The sequence below is a fragment of the Paroedura picta genome, chromosome 11 (assembly GCF_049243985.1).
Source record: "Paroedura picta isolate Pp20150507F chromosome 11, Ppicta_v3.0, whole genome shotgun sequence".
Taxonomy (NCBI): Eukaryota; Metazoa; Chordata; class Lepidosauria; order Squamata; family Gekkonidae; genus Paroedura; species Paroedura picta.
The window spans coordinates 44,896,930-44,912,687 of NC_135379.1; positions in this window are offsets into that span (position 1 = coordinate 44,896,930).

Consider the following 15,758-nt stretch of genomic DNA (forward strand, 5'->3'; position numbering starts at 1 on the left):
CTTCAACTCTGATGCAAATCCCAGTGCTTTCTTAGTTAATATAGGAAAGCTTTCTCCAAGGCAAAATGGCAAAATAGGAATGGGAACCCAATTAAACCATGTATTATTTTACAATGCACTCAAAAGGGATGCTTTCTGTATCTGCCTTGGGAGAAATTTCAAAGCAATAAATCTTTCAAGAATTTCAAAAGATCCTTAGCCTTATCTGCATTGTGATTACTGTACTTAACAAAAAGCAAAATGTGTATTTCTTTCATCAGCTATGTAATTAGGATTCCTGCTTCAATAAAACAGAAGCTTTAAGTAAGAATACAGAAGTCAAATATAGAGAGAGGTACCTCTTGTTTTTTTTTCTGAGCTGTCAAAGCACAAACCCCACTAGATGGTGGGTCTAAAAGTACCGCCTGCTTATTTTGACAGGAAATCTATAATTTTGATGCATTACAGGACAGACAGTCCACAATCTGGCAGGTGTCAAAACTTGCTAGTGACAACTTAAAAGTAGAATCTCAGACCTGAGACTTAGTCATGAGGCTCACCAAAAATAGCAGGAGAAACTGAATTGGTCCCTTTCTATAGCCGGCTGTTCTCAAAAGCAAGAAACTGTCATATTGGTCAATACATTTTAGGTCGAGGCCAGGTGAACAGGGGTGGGAAGGGAACTGGAAAAGCTTTCAGAGCTGACCTTTACAAAGGTAGACTGAACAGTATTTGTTGGAAGCTGTCATTAGCTGTTATTTACAGATACAACATGGCGCCTTTCTTCTTCTACACTGAAATCCTTGTAAAAGAGTGAACACCTGATTAGTTTTATACCCCTGGTATTACGAGGAGTGACTGTGTTAGGATTGTGCCTCTTTGGTGGCACTAATGAGGCCGAACTCCTGGCAGCTGGTCAGCCATATCCTGCCCATGAGTTTCCAGAAGTACAACTGATTGAAACAGGAAGCTCATCTTTACATACCTTAGACTTTCCTACCAAAACATGTCTCATCTTATTGTCATAATTTCAGCCCTGTTAAGGTGCTGATTGCTACTTTCTCTTATCCTCCCTTCCCTCAATGGTTTCAGGGCGGTAAATAGGCCAATCCATTTTATCCTCACAAGAGTCTGAGGAGAAAGGGGAGCTAATGGGGATTTCAAACTGGGTCTCCTCAGGCCTATTCTAATGCTAATGTGAGTGGGGGGAGAGCAGGATGATGGCCTAAATATCTACCCCAACTTTTGTCTATTCATTGGAATGTCTACAGTGGCCTGTGCATTTAGAAGCCCTGGATCTAGACTGGCTACCAGTCACATGGGAAGAACCATAGACTCACACGTCAGAGACAGTGTATTCATTTGAAAGAAGCACATTGGTTGGGGGTGGAGCTAGCTGTCATGACCCAGCACCCCCATGCATACTTCCCATGCACAAACGTCTAAAAGGGGTTTTATATGAGATGCATTGATAAAAGAATCCAGGCAGGAGCCAATATGTTAAAGTCTGTAGATCTTTTTTGCTTTATTTTTGGAATTCTGAACAATCTGAGGTTTACTTCAAGTCTCTAAGGCATTTCTGACTGAAGACATGAAACTTACAGCTATATTAAATTGTGATGCTTTCGAAGCATTGATTGCCTATTGTGATGGACAGGAGAAAATCCCACCAGAAAATCCGACCAGATTGGAAAGGCTGAACAGAATGCTGAAGTGAGGGAAGGAAACTCCTGAGGAGTTTAACAGCCAACAATCAAGAGTCAATAAGTATGGAGGACGAATGAATAGGAGCTACCCCTGATAGACAGGGAGTGCAGGAAGGACTCTATGTGCGATTTTAGACAGGCAGGAATTGGATGCTGTTGCTTTGTGAAAAACAGTTATTTAAAGCTGCCTAGTTATTTCTTTAAGTCATAAATGCTGAAGGAGACACCGTAACAATTGAGCATAACGTACCTCTAGCTCAAGTAACTGTGGGCCGAACTAGACATAACAGCTGCCATGGTTCCAACCTGTGGTCACCAATGCCATTTTAGGGGAAGATTGAGTTGTTTTAAAAAATGTTGTAAGGGCCCAATCCTTATCATTCTGGCAGCACAACAGTCCCAAGAGTTCTTGTTTCTCCCTCACACAGATTTCAAGTATGGAAGCCTCTGTGAGTGGGCTGTTTTGGCACCTGAAAAGATTTGAGGACAAGATCTCCTGGGGCCACCAAACCATAGGGGACTGGGCCTGAGCAGCAATTTTTTTAATGATTAAATCTCCCTTTAAAACAGCATTGATGGCCATTGGGAGGGTCCATGGCTGTGGTCATCTTTAGTTTGGCTCCATGTCAGCTAACAGATTCGAGTGAAAGTCAGCACAGGTCAGCCTCACCCACTAAACAGAATTACATGTTTTGTTATATGTGACTCCTGGCCATTTTGAAACTGCCATTGTATTCCATTTTAGTCATTGGTTGCCAAAGGATTTATTTTTTCTTTCATTTCAAACAGACCCATTTTAGTAACTGGCTGCTAGAAGAATTTATTTACCTGTTCAGACAAACCTGCGTGCATTGGCTTAGCAAAACATCGTTGAGCTGCTTTTAATGAAAATGGCTTTCTTTCATTTCCTACCTCCTTCATTGCACTTCTGGATCACTGGGGCATGAAGTTTAAAATGCACAGAGAACTTCTTACAATGCCTCTTTTTCCCTGTCCTTTTTTCCACACTTTCTTCGGAGATTTTTTTAACATTCTAAGTTGAGCGCTGTAGTGCTTAACCAATATAGCATGTCAGGGCTATAGCAGTACCATTGAGATGCCTTGATTCCATTTTGATTCAAGGAAGATTGCCCCATCAAAAGCAAGGGGGGTAGGGGGGGCAGCACTGTTGGAAGCACTGCAGACCTTTTAAAGAGCATATCCCACACTCTAGAAGCACAAAGAGGGGAAATGGAAGAAAACAATTTCTCTTAAGAACAACTCAACCACATTTTGCTAAACGGTTGCAAGCAGTTCTGTATGAAAATGTAAATAAAATCCATTAGCTGATGGTTGCTAAAATGGTTATATCTGAAACGACACACAAAAAATCCATTAGCAACTGGCTACTAAAAGGGATTTAAAAGGTTATTTGAAAGGAAGTTAAGATCCATGAAAACAGGATCTTGATTTTGTTCCCGATAGGGTATCTGGTGCAAGATTAACGAACCTTATGGGTGTAAAAGAAGATGCACCAAATAAGAGAAAGCCATGTTGCCTCGTGCGCTTAAAGAGGACAGTATAGTAAACTAAACGGAGCCTGTGAGCAGTGAGGCAGATCACAGCACTTCAGTCTGAGGGACGTGGCACTGGGACAGTCATACAAAATAAGACAACCAAGAAAGGCCTGGATCAGAGGTTCTGACATAAATTGGTGCCAGTGAGGCGGGAGGGATTTGAGAAAGAGCTCTAGACAAAAGGAAGTGTCAGAGTGGGAATCAGACACAGAGCAAATTTAAAACAGTTTGTTGGACTGAGCTATTTAGATATGAATGTCTTTTTCCTCTGTCAGGACTGTCAGAGTACAGGCCCAGTGGATGCCAGCATGTCATTAGTTCCCCACCACCTGTATTTCTCAGGCACACTACAATTGCTCATGCCAGGGTTCCATGCTTGGATTTTTGTGGAATGTTAGGCTCTGGGCTCATTGATTTCCACTAACAAGTTCAGTTTTCTTTAGCCCATTTTTTCCCCTCAAGTGATTGCTAAAGGTGGGCTTTTAAAATTAATTGGATATGCAGTATAGAACACACCATAACATCTGCCGCTATTTACAGGAGCTTCAGAAGCTGTCAAAAAGAGCTGCTGAATTTGACTGCAAAGCTGAGGTGGGGAGTCCATCCAGGAGCATGTATTAAGGACAATTGTTGACATTCAAGACATCTTCAGGGGCCCAAAGGCAGATTATTGGGCAGGACATTTCTGGAGCCAGTTTTATACAAAAGGCAAGTCAACTGCAGTTAAGGGCCCCAGATTACGTTGTTGTTGTTAGGTGCGAAGTTGTGTCTGACCCATCGCAACCCCATGGACAATGATCCTCCAGGCCTTCCTGTCCTCTACCATTCCCCGGAGTCCATTTAAGTCCCAGATTATGAGAGGTATCTAAATACAAAAACTATTATGGTAATTCAATGTTCAAACGATACATTTGGGGGGCTAATGCTCTTCAAGAGCCAACTGATTGTAGTGGTTAAAGAACAGTGGCCTCTAATCTGGAGAATCTGGTGTGATTCCCCTCTCCTACTCCACATGCAACCAGCTGGTGATCTTGAACCAGTCAATTTTCTCAGAGCTCCATCTACCTCACAAAGTGCCTGTTGTGGTGAAAGGAAGGGTAGGTGATTATAAGCCAATTTAAGAAAAACACAGTTCTTCTTCTAGTTGGCATGGTTCAGGGCCTCCACCTGCAGTGATTCCAAATGACATATGAAAAGTTCAACTTCCTCTCCATATCCTTGGCGTAGCCTAGCGATCCCCAACCTGTGGGCTGCGGACCACATGTGGTCCTTCGACTAATTGGAGGTGGGCCCCGAAGGACGCCTTCTCCCCCCCCAGCCCTTTACAACACACTTCATTGTTGTGGAGTGTCTGTATCTTATTTTGAAGGGATGTTTAAACATTACCATAGCAATCAGAGAGTGCTAGGGCAGTGGTTGAGAGTAGAGGAGTAAGCTACCCCCCACCGGGCCTCAGTAAAAGGTGTTGAGTGGTCCCCAGTGAGTGGTCCCCGGCGTTGAGTGGTCCCCGGTGATTAAAAGGTTGGGGACCACTGGCGTAGCCCATTTCCTACCTTGACTAGGTGTGGCTGAGACTTTCAGGTTAACTCTCAAAACACCTGTCAGGGAGAATGGAGCAAACTGGAGGTCTGGGATGAATCTGAAAACCTTTACCCATCCCCAGCTGAGAACCAAAAGGCAGAGAGATATTTTAAAAATGGCGCACTAATTCATAGGTCAATAGCTTGTGGTCCAATGATTTAAGCAGTGCATGGAAAACATCAGATGGCTGCTTAAGAAACATTCTCCTGCCTGCCTGCCACCATGCTAACACTTCCCGAGTGACATCAGGAACAATTATGAACCAACTGTTCAAGAATATTTTTAAAGTATTGGGAAAGGAAGCTCGTCAGTAGAGGCCTGATGACAGTCTGAGTCTACCTACTTAGACCATTACAGTGCTCCTCTTCAGAATACAGGGAATTTTATTTTGCCAGACATGTATTAGGTCAGGGGTAGTCAACCTGTGGTCCTCCACATGTCCATGGACCACAATTCCCATGAGCCCCTGCCAGCGTTTGCTGGCAGGGGCTCATGGGAATTGTAGTCCATGGACATCTGGAGGACCACAGGTTGACTACCCCTGTAATTAGGTGCTAAAGCGTGGCCGCAATACCCAGGGCGCCATTTGTGCAGCTTAAGGGTCAGATGACCCAGGGTAAGTTTAGGCTTGTCAGGCAACACATTGTTATTCTTTAAAATAAAAGCTGTGGCCTGTTTGCCTATACAATCGATGGTGTGAGTGTGATCATTAGCCCAACTGCCCACCTGTGAGTTAAATCTTCCTTAATTTCTAAGGGAGCTACATCCATCCCTCCCAAAATCTAACCAAAATCCATGCCATCAGTTCTATGGACCGATCAAGAGTTTTGGGATTTAACCAAGACAAGGCTGATTGCCAACGTGGGTGGTTAGATAGGCAAAAAAGGACGCCAAGATTTCCGTCAGCTGCTTTAGGGGACAGTGGGACGCACTGTCACCTGAGAGAGCCATTTGCATTCATCCTTCCAGTTTAAAGCCAGCGTTCGTTGTTAGCCAGCGTCTCTGCAATGCAGTTGTACTGCTGTTCGGAGGTGAATCAAAACTGATCCCCTCCCCCATAACTGGAAGAAGAATTTCTTCTTTGGAAAACATTGAGAGCAGTGACCCCCTGTCCATCCCTACAGTGCTAAAGATGTAAAGACACCTGTTGTTCTTTGGCGAGACTAGCAATTTCTGCCTGTCCCCTGTTCCTATTACAGCCCACTGAGCCCCCAGAAAATTTCTTCCTGTGGGTCAGCAGGGGAAAGATGGGATTGGCAGAAATTTCTACCTGCTGCTAAGAAAACCAAGGTGTCCTGCAGTACCGTGTGATTGGCTGTAAAGTTGCCCTGCTAAAACTTCGTACTCCCTTTAGACGGAATAAGCCCTGCAGACTTTCCTGGGAGGACTTAGGACTGGCGCTGTTGATAGGGCTGCCAAATCAACGGCTATTATTCTACAGATCCTTCTGTGCTTTGGCATCATTTCCACATCTCCCGTCAGGTTACGAATGCACTCGCACACATCGATCACACCTGGAAAGAAGCAGCGTTACTTCGATTACATCAGGAGGACTGGCTGTGTGCGGTGTTTTACTGAGGCACCAATTCCCTGTGTTGGATTCAGGGTAAGGCTCTTGGGAGGTTTGAGCCAGAATCCTTCCGAGTTCTCTCCTTACCTAGCAGCCTGTTCCAACCCCTGGTAAGTGTATAGGACCCACGTAGAGTAATACCATGCAGGTCGGGAGGCTCCCCCGGGAACAGGAAAGGAGGCAAAATTGTTTCCTGCTTTCTCTTTCAATAGTGCATTTCCACTCACAGAAGAAGCAGAAAGGGGTTGGTCCGGGGTTGTGCTTAGAGTGTAAGATGACCGGGTTCATATCTCTTACTCAGTCATGGAAGCCTGCCAGGTGACCAGGAGCCCATCACTCAGAGTCTCTCAGCCTAACCTACTCTCACAATACAGTCTGAGGAAGAGTGCTTGCACTTGAAAGCTCATAGAATCATAGAATCATAGATTGGAAGGGACCTCCTCGGTCATCTAGTCCAACCCCCTGCACTATGCAGGACACTCACAACCCTATCGCTCATCTACTGTAACCTGCCACCCCCTTGAGCCTTCACAGGATCAGCCTCTCTGTCAGATGGCTATCCAGCCTCTGTTTAAAAATCTCCAAAGATGGAGAACCCACTACCTCCCGAGGAAGCCTGTTCCACTGAGAAACTGCTCTATAACTGTCAGGAACTTCTTCTGGATGTTTAGATGAAATTTCTTTTGAATTAATTTCATCCCATTGGTTCTAGTCCGTCCCTCCGGGGCAAGAGAGAAAAACTCTTCTCCATCCTCTATCTTAGGGGTAGTCAACCTGTGATCCTCCAGATGTCCGTGGACTACAATTCCCATGACCTCCTGCCAGCAAATGCTGGCAGGGGCTCATGGGAGTTGTAGTCCATGGACATGTGGAGGACCATAGCCTTCAATAAATCTTTGTTGGTCTTAAAGATGCTGCTGGACTCTGATTTTGCTGTGCTACTCTCACAAGGTTGTTGTGGCAGCAATCGAGGGGAAGATCCATAAAAGAATAGCCGGCCCAGAAATCCCACTGAAACTATCACATGAGGGATATTTAGAAGTCATGGTGATGACACCAAAAGGGAAGGGCCTGGAAGGGTAAGAACAATCCCCAAAGGGAAGTTAATCCTAAAATGACTTGAATTCTGACATTCTGCTTTCTAGGCTATGTTTTTTTCTTCTTCTTGGAATTGCTGCATATTGCCTGCAGTTTTTTAAAATCCATCTTGCCCTTACAGACCACCCTCTTCCTGAGGATTCTGCCTCTTCCCTCTGCTGAGCCATACTCCCAGGAGCAAAATGCTGGGGCAGGGAACTAAAACAGGAGTGAGAAATGGAAGAACCATGGATGGTTGGGGGCACGTAGGGTTGTCAGGTCTGGGTTGGGAAATACCTGGAGACTTTGAGGATGGAACTGGGAGGGGGTGGGATTTGGGGCAAGGAGGAACCTGTGGAATCCAATGCTATGGTGTCCACCCTCCAAAGCAGCCATTTTCTCCAGGGGAATTGATCTCTGTCCCCAGCTTGCCCCTGGGGACTGGCCTCCCTACCCCGTGCACTTTCTTTGCTCCAAAAACAAAAACATCAACCCCAGTCTGTGCATCAGGAACCAGCTACAGCTAAAGTACGAGTGAGATAGTCAAAACCGCAAACAGGGCAAAGGATTGCATCATGTGGTTTTGAAGAATAAAACATAAGCTCTTCCTGTCTGATCAGACTCGGAGACTTGTTAACCATCTGAATGGAAGAACATGTGGTTCGACGGAATTGCATTTGGTCTCTTTTGGGATCCCAGGCTCTTCCTAAGGAAGCGAGGCAGCCAAAGGGGAAGAAAGCCAGCAAATGTGTCATCTGTCCTTCCAGCGAGTCGCAAACACGGCGGAGGAATAGGAGTGGATGGCACCAAGGAACGGCGTTAGGCAGTGGTGTCCAAGTTAGGCTGTTCTCCATCATTGCCAGGTGACAAAGCAACAGATGGGAGAAAATAGCACTTCTCTATTAGCCACCTAGAAATGCCTTTTCTCCCCAAAGATGAGAGGGGGGGGGGAAATCATAAAGACATCTGTAAGCAGGCTGGTTTTGGAACTCTCTGCAGATATGTGTGAGTCCAGCGCCACCTTTAAGACTCACAAAGTTTATTCAAGTTTTATTCATCCGTCTTGATCAGGGGTGGTCAAATGCTGGCAGGGGCTCATGGGAATTGTAGTCCATGGACATTTGGAGGGCCACAATTTGACCACCTCTGGAAGATGCCACGAGACTCCAATATTGTTCGGCTGCTTCGGACCAACATGGCGACCCACCTGAATTTGTGTGTGTGCAAGCGCACTCACATCTGTGCATGTGTCATCACCCTGATAATTTCAAGGATGTGTTAATCTGATAGCAAAATGGCATTAATTTACGGGATGGACAGAGCAGAGAGACTTTCCTCACATTTGACCTTGGTCAGTTCTACAACACTTGTGGGTGCCCATACTGCCTCAAATGGGAGAAGGACTGAGATTATTGAGGCACAAAGCCATCCACCACACCGTGTCCAGACTGGCCTGCAGGGAGGATTGAGGGGGATTCTTCAACTGCACCAATGCACAATGACACTTCCAGCAAATAGCCGGAAGTGACATCAACATGCTGGCATGACAGTCTAGGATTCATGCAACACTGTATGGCAACCTTTCTCAACTCTTTAACCATTGAGAAGCCCCTGAAACATTATTTGGGCCTTGAGAAACCCCAGAAACAGTGCAGTCATGCAGAATATGGTTGTGTACGTCCAGCTGGTGCCCCTCGCTTCCCACTCCCTCCAGGCCAAGCATTGACCATTGCAGGGGGCAGATTAACAAGGCCATATATGTTCATTTGCCCAATAGATGTTCAACAATTTATATATCTTAAAAACGCTTCGCTGTTAAAATAACAGCCTAAGGGCTGGGTGGAGAGTGGGTGCGGCCTGTCCGAGGCAGGGCCCAATCAGGACATGTGTGGCCCAATCACCACAAGTTTGCCACTGGCTGCTGAGTGTAAGGTGACAGGGAAAGCCGGGAGGGGAGGCCTCCTCCCCCCCAGCCTATCCTGTCACTGGAAGTCCCATTAGCGGCAAACCAGTCCGCTTCGGGATCATCCAAGACGTGGAGCTACTGAAGGGGAACCGCGCTTGGGGCCGGAGGGAAGGGAGGGAAGGGCAGCCAGCTGTGTGCCTGCTTGCCAGCAGCTTACTGTTCTGCTCAAACCTGGGGTGGCTGGGGTGCCTGCCCCCGATCCGGCCTTGATTCAAGATACTGTGGCTGCTCAGGCTGGCTTTCATGACTTGTGAGTAAAGGATCTCCATGGCATCATTCTTGAAAGGTAGGAAGCTCTTCAGGAGCAAGCCGGCAAGCAGGAACGCTGAGAAGTGAAGCATGGGGCGGATCATGGTGAACTCAAGCATCAGTCGCCTGCCTGCATAATTCCCCGGCTCGTCTCACCCACCCACCACAACTGGTCAGTGGGGCTTCTGCCAGGATGCCTTTACAGAGCCCCTAACCACTTGGCATCCGCTCAGGTGCAAAAGTTGGGGAGCACTTCAGCCGGTGAGCGGCGGGAAAGGAGGGGGATCCCTGAGAAAGAGCCGGGAGGCCAGGAGCAATCAGAGGCTGGGTGGAACGGAGGGGACTAAACCGCTCCCGTCTGGCAGGATTTCTCGGGGGAGGTAGGGGGAGAGGCTGTGAGTGAAGGGATCTCGTTCTGCCGCGCTCAAGCAGTATCACCATTGGAAAACTCTGCTTCTATACCACTTCCAGTTTACACTAGATGGGATGCTGAACTTGGTGAAATGCCAAAGACATTGCTGCCATTCCCCAAGTGCCTCAGCTGGGTTGCTAGCTAAATCTTGCCTTCTTACTTAGGCAATCGTGTGGGCGACTGGGATCACCCACAGGGTCTTTGGGGACCGTCTTGGGAATGGTCGGCTACCATAACATTTGCCCTCCGATGCTACCATTTTCTCCAGGGGAAGTGATCCCATGAAGCCAGCAACCTTCCTCCATGACAGACTGAGGATTTCATTCGGGTTCTCCAAGATCCCGCTCCACGGTTTCAGCCTGGACATGGGTGCCAACGCATGCACCTCATCTGGGCCCCTTGGCAGCGATGGACTGTAAAGAATCTCCGGTCATTTCATAATAACAGAAAAACTGTGTGAGGCGACTGAATCACAGCCACGGAGGCCTTGGGGTGAGGTGAAGAAAGGTGCTATTAGAAGCAATTTCGGGGGAATAAAGGAAATGATTTTTAAATGATTAATTCCAGAACTATCAGAAGCCCCGGGCATCAGCCTCGAGGACCAACAGCGCTGGCTGCTGAGCTGGATCCCACAGTTCCTCAAGCAAGAACAGCGTGGCCTTAACTATTCCCTCGGAGCATCACAATGGTGCTCCATTAAGCCCTTTCACACAGAGCGTGTCTCACAGCAGCTCCCTTGGGGCTGAGCATTGACCAGGGCTTGCATTTTGCGGTTAATTTCGAAAAGAGTTTCACAGCCAGATGCCTGTTGGCATCCACTTTTGGGGAGCCTGATGATACACTGGGTTGCTTGCTTTTGGAGAGAGGACTAAGATTAACCACAAACAGAGTAATAATAACCTGATGGCAGGTTACTCTTCATCTGGCAGAGATGCACATTTTCACATGCTACTTATCTTTGTGGGTCACCACAAACAAATATCGTTTGCTTAGTGTCGTGCATTTTTAAACAATGCACACTGGATTGCCTTTAAAAAAAATAAATGCTACTGCCCAAACCAAACAACGCCCGAATAGTAATATAAGCAATATGTTCCATGCTTACATAGACTCTTCATGACTTGAGGCATTGGTCTAACTGCACATTTCCTCTGACAGAATGGCATTTCCAAGAGAACTTCCACTGCAGATCCCCTGCTGTTCCTGGGGTCTGCTGGCCACTAGAAACAACTGGGGGGGTAGTTGAGAGGACATGACAGCCACCTCCTTTAGCCACTGCCACCTCCTTCTTGTCATGGCCAGTGCCTTCTGGTAGGGGAGACCCAATGCTGGCCGCTCCTTGATTGGGCCGTAGTTGAGTCTGGACACTGCCCGGAGGCTAGACACACTCCACCACCCAGGCAGTTTCCCAAATATATAGGAGAACCATGGATAAGGATATATATATATATATATATATATATATATATATATATATATATATATATATATATATATATATATAAATTCCCACAGGTGACTCAAGACACACACATATTTTCTGAGGGTGGTTTTTTGAAGCAGAATCTCCCACCTTGGACATCTTACCAATTCATTGCTGAAATACAATATTATTGTGAACTGCAATTTCCACATTGTTTCTTGCTCAGTGGATGTCTCAGCAATTAATTGTTCGGGTATAAGCAAAAAACTTTGGCATGAATTTGAGTTAGGAAGCATCAAATCCCTGAATGGGCTCAGCTGGCTCCCAGCCAACATCAAGTGGTGTGTATGTTTGTGACTGTTATCAATGCTCAGTCCCCCAACATCATCACCTGGTCCAAACCAAGCTTTTGCTGCAATATGGCAGGGGACAGACCGAGGAGAAAGCACCAAAGGAATCATGATATCTTCATGTTTGCACTCTAGCCAACTTTGCCCCCTGTTCTCTTACATACAGCGCTGCTTTTTCTGGTTTCCCCATGAGACAATGTAGGTTATCTCTGATGGCAGAGGGTACCTAAATGTCTGCTGAGCCTTTCCCCTACTTGTGCCCTCCACAACATTGCAACACACTCCCATTCCTTTCTGGTATCATAGCAACCCACTGTTGGAGCAGCCAACTCTCTCAAGGACATAAGATGCTGCACTTGAAAGAAAGAGAGAAGTACATGGATGGTTGTTTTGAAATGGAAAAGTTCACGTTCAGGTCAGCTAGCAATTGTTTGGTTAGAATGAAAAAGTCATGGTATGTGCTGATCAGAAGCTCCTCCTAGACTACCTTCTGCTCCTCTGTGGCTTCTTACAAAGTGGTGGAGCCCATAAAAGCACATCTTGAAACAGAATTACTTAGTGTTCACCATACTACAAAGACTAAATCTTTTGTCAGGAGTGTCTGGTTTCTACAATATACAATATATATTGTATATACACACCAAATGGGATTTATATGCTACAGCTTGTAGTGATAATCTATAGATAGACAACCAATCTATCTTTCCATGCATTTGCCCACACTTTAAACACCTAGTTTCTTTAAATGAAACAAAGTCTTCTGGGCCAGATGAATTGCACCCAAGGGTACTAAAAAAACTTGCAGATGTCTGAATCTCTGTCCATTCTTTTTGACACTTCTTGGAGAACAGGTGAGGTGTCAGATGATTGGAGGCATGCAACTGTTGGTCACATCTTCAAGAAATGGAAAAAGGAGGAACCGGTTAACTATCGACCCGTCAGCTTGACATCTGTAGCTGGCAAAATTTTGGAACAAATCATCAAACACTCGGTCCTTGAGCTGCTGGAACAGAGAGCTGTGATTTCTAAGACTCAACACGGGTTTCGCAAGAACAAGTCATGTCAGACCAACCTTATCCCTTTTTTTTGCTGGATCAGGGGAATGCTGTGGACATAGTTTATCTGGATTCCGGTAAAGCTTTTGATAAGATTCCACATGATATTCTTGTTGACAAGTTGGTAAAATGAGGTATGGATCCTAATTCTGTCAGGTGGATTGATAACTGGTTGACAAATTGTACCCAAAGGGTTCAGCCTCCTCATGGAGAAGAGTGATGAGTGGAGTGCCCCAGGTATCTGTCCTGGGCCTGTGTTGTTCAAAATATTTATACATGATTTGGATGAGTGATTAGAGGGGATATTAAATTTGCAGATGATACTAAACTGGGAGGGGTAGCAAACACAACAGAAGACAGAATCAGAATACAGGATGGTCTTGATAGGCTCGAGAAGTGGGCTAAACTGAATAAAATGAAGTTCAATAGGGACAAATGTAAAGTTCTGCAGTTAGGCAGGAAAAACCATAGACACAAATATAGGATGGGGGAGACTTGTCTTGGCAGTAGTATGTGCAAAAAGGATCTAGGAGTCTTAGTGGACCATACTTGTTCTCTCTTGCCCCGGACGGACGGACCAGAATTCCCCTCTCCCCAACATGCAGCCAGCTGGGTGACCTTGGGCTCTGTAAGAGTGATTGTTAACTGGAACATGAAAACTTCTTTAAAAACAAGTTTCTTTATTCAGAGATGCAGACATCATTACAAAGGCATAGACAGGAATGGCAAATTATGGGAAAGATTACCCTGATAAAACCCAAACACACCTCATTCCCCCCTCCCTTGGGAAGGCGATGGCCTGCATTTCAAAGGAGTGCAACCATTTGGTGCAATACCTCCTTGCAGCCTATGTCAAATAATAAATATTTATTTTATAACCCGCCCTTCCAAAATGCTCAGGGTGGGTCACATGAATTCAACAGGCGATAAAATTATAAAATCATATATGAATCCCATAAAAAGATTATATTTCCATAGCCTCCAACTAATTCCGCTTTAGATCTATTCTCAAAGCCAGCAATTCTTGATGGCCTATTTGAACTTCAACTGTAGGCCTTATGGATAAGCTCTGTCTTGCAGGCCCTACAGAACTGGGTAAAGTCCAACAGGGCCCTGACCTCTCTTGGAAGAGCCTCCCCCCAGGCCAGGGCCAAAAAGGAGCCTTACCTCCAACTTGGCTCATGTTCTTCCCATCAGACCATACAAGGTTGTGCAGCATTTTGCTTCTTAACCATGCCATATCACACAATTTCTTGGTGATCCTCTGCAGCATTTCAAGGGTGGAAGGACTTGTGCCTGCAGTATGGTGGTGTTCTCATTTCTCTCCTTCCACAGCAGTCCCAAATGCTCCCCCCAGTCCCAAACGCTCCCTTCCAGGGGTCCCCTTTCCCAAAGCAGAATGCAAGGGGGGTGGGGCTTGGGATTGCCCCAGGAAAGAGGGAATCACAAACATTGTGTTAGACTGGAGGGAGGGAATCACGAATATTGTGTTAGCCCTGGGTGTTAGACTGTACAGGAGACCGATGCCAGGCTATATTTGGGGACCTGAGAGCAGAACAAGATCTTGAGATATCATGCCAGCCAAACACTGGCTTCAATTACTCTGAATGCCATCAGAAGATGGCAAAAAGCATTCTACTCATTTTCCCTAAACCCTTAATAATCCGTAAGGCAGCAGATATGCAGTCTGAAAGCTTTGCCCATGAGGCTGGGAGTTCAATCCCAGCAGCCGACTCAAGGTTGACTCAGCCTTCCATCCTTCCAAGGTCGGTAAAATGAGTACCCAGCTTGCTGTGGGGTAAACGGTAATGACTGGGGAAGGCACTGGCAAACCACCCTGTATTGAGTCTGCCAAGAAGACGCTAGAGGGCGCCACCCCAATAGACAGACATGACCCGGTGCTTGCACAGGGGATACCTTTACCTTTTAACCATGAGATGGTTGTTGTCTAGGTGGATTATTTGGGATAAGGTGGGCCTGTGCACGAGCATTCCCAGCTGGGCCACTTATCCCATCTAACTTTTTTTTTTTTAAGAAACTCACTTTTGGGATATGCCTGTTTTCATTGAAGCATTTCTGTTCCCACCCAAGAATTTCCTGTCCTACCTGCATAAGTTGGATTCTTCAAGAGAACGCACAGAACATCCACGATGAACTGTCACTTATTGTGATTTTGAGAGCAACAAGACTGAAGGGGCTAAGAAGTCATTGAATGAGGCCACTTAGTAATTAGGGGGATAACTAATTCATTACATAAATGTTTGCAGACATGAAAAACAGAGATACTGGGTTTACCAACGGAGTTTCATAGACTTCTGTAATAAGGAAATCCTTCCATTCACTTTTTTAAAGGCCCAACTGGAAATGGAATTGCACCTTTGTGTGTCTCTGTTCCAAGTGATGTGATCCTGTTTATTACCCTCACAACAATCCTTGAGTCATAAGGGTTAGACTGAGAGACTGGCCCAGATTTACATCATTGAATACTCTTTGTATTTCAACAAGATTTTGAAAACGGGTGCCCTGGCTCCTCATCAGTGATGTTGTATGTATGTATGTATAAGATTTTTTTTGTTTCCAGCCATAGGCCATTGCAATACTAGCAATATCATAGCGGTTGATATCAAAAAAGCAATAAAACAATTAAAACAATATATGCAGCGGTCCATAGATAATGAAAGACGATAAGAATTCGGGTGTCTAGCTCTCTGGTGGTGTAAATTTGGCTCGAATTTTCCTTGCTGCTAGTTCAGATAATGAGACATTATATGTGACAACGTACATACACACTTCCTTGGGGGTTGTTTGGGTTCGCTTCATTATCAGACTACAAC